The following is a 4,178-nucleotide window of genomic DNA, read 5'->3' as shown; positions in this document are numbered from 1 at the left end:
GCTTTGTCCTTGTTGAATCGTAATGTACGTGTTAAAGCATACAAAGAATTCAATTTAGGACTCCGATTTGAGTGATAATCATCGACAAGGATCTAATTGTGAAGATAAGAAGATCCTATATGGATTTTGGAATTTGAATAGCGGGAGATGCTTCGAAACCTTGCACTAGACGTGCTTAAGTCGATACACGAGGTAGAATGTTCATGAAGTTGAGGCGCTAGATATGCCAAGACAACATATGAAGCAGAATTTGAAGGTTGGGTACTACGTATGTTAAGTCAAACATACGAATAGAGTGTTTTTCGAAAATTATGCATGGGGTTCTTTAGAAATATGTTTAATGGTTTTAAAACCTTATGTAATACTTTTGAAATCATACAGTAGATGAATTTTGTAATCATGTATAAGATTTTTGAAAACATGGATAATGCTTTTGAAATCATGCACTTGATATAAGAAAATATACTAAGTTAAAAATGTTTTTAAATCATAAAAATTGTCTTTGAAATCATGGAGGATGTTTTGATAAACTATACTATGTATGTTGTTATAAAAACCAGGATATAATGGTATGTACATAGACATATGAGATTATTGAAGGATTTATGAAAAATACCCTTAGTTATCCAATCAAGGATTTAAAGTGATATTTTGAGTAATCGTTTAAGATTGTAACTTATATTCTATACTTCGTTTCTCAAAATGAAACGAGTACTTAGAATTTTCGAGGAAATCATGAGCGATCACATGAATGGGAGAACTACGAGAGTAGTTTGTTCTGTAAAGAACATAGTTCTTTGGTGTAGGTATCGTAGGGGTATGTTATACACACATGTAACTACACTTGTACATCAGAATTGTGAACAACGATTTTATTTATAAACCAAACAGATTGTTTTAGAGTTCAAGAAAAACAAAAGAAACAAAAGCATAAGATCTAAATTATTCAAAGCAGTGGCATCTTCTAATCAGCCAAATGCTCATCCGTGGGTCAGATTTGCGTTGACAAACTTTGGGTATTCGTTCCTGAAATGACTTGTCTCGCCATAGATGTAACAAGTACCAGGAGGAAAACGAGTTTGTGCTGGATCTGCTTGGAGTTAAACAAGATTCTGAAAAGCTTGGTTTAGCACAGTGACTGAACGACAGACTCTTGCTATATGACCAAAAAGTCCAGAGTTGAAACATTTTCAGCATTTGACACTGGCATGGTGATGGAGGTTACACTGATTGCACAAAGGGGTTGTTCCTTCGTATGGTGCTCGAGCAGCAGTAGGACCTGCAACAACTTTGTTTTGGATAGCAAAGCGGCACACGTTAACCAAATGTCCCCATCGTCCACAGTAGGTACATTTGAAACAAGGTATTTGATTTGGATGATGACGGATGCATTGATTGCACCAAGGAGCAGTTCCCTTGTACGGCTTCTTGGATGGTGGTGTTGTCACTTGGCTAGGTCTCGCTTGATTTGGTGCAACTGCTGCGGGATTCTTTGAAGCTTTACGCTTCTTTGATTTTTGTGAAGGCTTGGCTTCTGTTTCCTTTGGTGATTCTTGGGTGGCTTCAACCTTGAGACGAGACACGGCAACGGCTAATTCAGCAGTCTTCTGGATTACTACGCGTATTCGTTGGGCAATTTTGGTAGCCTGCTCGTACATCTGAGTGTCGCTGCGATGAAGAGACATCCTAAAGGAAATGGAAGACATAGGAGGAAACAAGTGAAATGTTATCGGATAACCAAAACAGAATGACAACACATAAAAATTGTGATCATTTGTTTGTTACCTAAGACAAACAAATGAGACGGTGACTAATCAAAGTAAGCGGGTCATTTTAAGGTATCGCGAAGACATGCTTTAGCCTATAAGTGGACACTCACCCCAAGAGTTCCCAGGTAAGAGTGACTGGTCCGATTATGTGGATTTGTACGAACCCTCTAGCCTTAGACAGAAAACTCGGGATACAGTCATCCACTCTTCCAGATTGCACGTGTTCACACTATAGGACCCAAACTTTGACGAGATTTTGAAAACTTTAAGGTTCAAAACCTTATAATAAATCATCCTAGAACAGATGATTGGTTTTCAAAGCGGATTTGAAATTTGTGTTCTTGTTGTGGTTGTCGCCTAAAGATAGGTGACGTTATTGTTTTAAAATCTAAACAAAAGAATCTTGTGTCAGGGTCCTAGGAAGGTTATAGACTAGGTCAAAGCATTACTAATAACCTAATTCCCTATAACCATGAGCTCTGATACCAACTCTTTTGATATATCCCGACCGCGTAAAACAACAAATCGCGGCGGAATCGTCGTGGAGTGGTGTAACAGAATCATTGTTTCATAACACATGGAAATTGAAGTTTTGTTTTATTGAATTAAAAGCGGTTACAATGTCTTAAAAACAATGAAACATAACATAATTAACTAGTCTTGCATCTTTTATTGTCACTAAGGCCCAAGTCCGCCTAAGTGTATCTTGATCAATCCTATGCATCAGTTCCTGAAAAACACATGTGAAAATACGTACGTCAGCATAAAAATGCCTGTGAGATACATGGTTTTATTAAAATAGGATTCATGACTTGTAAGTTTAAAGAAAATGTTTAACAAAAATTAGTTATGAACCATGTAAAATGTTTTCTTTTATAAATCATACAAAAATTTATAAGAAATCAGATGATATAAACGAAAGATGCATAGATAAATAAATAACCAAGTAAAAATGAGTTTGTATAAAATATGTTGTTTGTAAAACAAAGTTTATGTGAAAATATGTAATCTGTGTAAAATGTAATATGCCTAAATTGAAATGGTTTAAATAACGCTATGTTATATAATATAATAAAAGCACTTATATATAGGAAGTACCAGCGGCGTATCCACCATGCTTTTATCATATTACACGCACCTCGTTATTTAAATCTCTTACCCAAACAAACCACCAATGTAAAAATGTTCATGTATAACCAAATGTAATGTATAGTGAATAAAAGCATTTACTCAACCCTATAAGAAAGAACTGTACAAAACAATGTTTTTAGTAAATCATAATTTAAATCAAAAGTTATGTTTTGTAAAATAAATGCATGCTTTACTGATACAAACATCTACGCGGTAATGTTAAACGTCTACATCCTAGCCTTGAGACTGAAGAGACAAACCCTTAACAAGTTAAAGGTTTATCAAACTGATGAATATCGAATTCGGTCATTCCTTCCACCCAAACAAACCTAGGATTTCAGGAATGGGAGTTGTCAATTCCTATGGTACCACTACCTACTAACGAACGACATGATCGGTGTTAATGAATGTATTTATGACCCGTTAAACAAAACAAATATCATACCAAATGTAAGCATGTTATATGAAAATAATGTACTTAAATATGCTAAATGAACATACAAAGTAGAAATGCTTAATGCAAATCAATGTATCCATATGCTGAGTGAACATATGCAACAAAATCTAATATATGAAATCAACGTGCTAGCATGTTAATAAAACATACATAGCAAAAAACATAGAAGAAATCATGTACTATATGTGTACTAATGAACATAGCAAGTATATGTTATGAAAGCATGAAAAACATGAAAGTAACAAGTAGGCACATGTGTATCACCCTAAAACATTTGAAAACACAAAAGAGGGGACTATGTACTCACTTGAGGATGCTTAGAAGTCTTGAATAACAACCAAGCAAAGCTAGAGGGTTCACGGAATCAAACGACACCTAATATATGTAATTATGTTAATAAACCGGACCTAAATCGGAAGATCGGATAGAATGAGGTTTCGTAAACCAAATGAGTATAGGAACTCATGTAATATGGTTTAGCAAAGCCTACATTCTAAAATGAAAGTTATCCTAAGTGCTTATGACCCATTACGACTCGTTAAGGTAGCTTATCCTACGTTAACGCGTCGTTCGCGTAAAACGCGTTCGGACCGCCTAACTAGTCCTATGACAAGTATTATATGCCTTAACATGTCTAGTAATGTTACCTAATCAGCTTAGATGTAAAAATTTAGGTTACATATGCTTAAAATGAATTTATGCATAAAAAGGGCATTTTGGTCATTTTCCTAAGGCATATAAACTACCTATCATACAACTAACTAAACGAAGTGACCATAAGATATAACCTCGGAAGGTTATTCCCTATACAACTAGGGTCA

Source organism: Helianthus annuus, chromosome 3, assembly GCF_002127325.2.
Source record: "Helianthus annuus cultivar XRQ/B chromosome 3, HanXRQr2.0-SUNRISE, whole genome shotgun sequence".
Lineage (NCBI taxonomy): Eukaryota > Viridiplantae > Streptophyta > Magnoliopsida > Asterales > Asteraceae > Helianthus > Helianthus annuus.
This window is presented reverse-complemented; position numbering follows the sequence as displayed.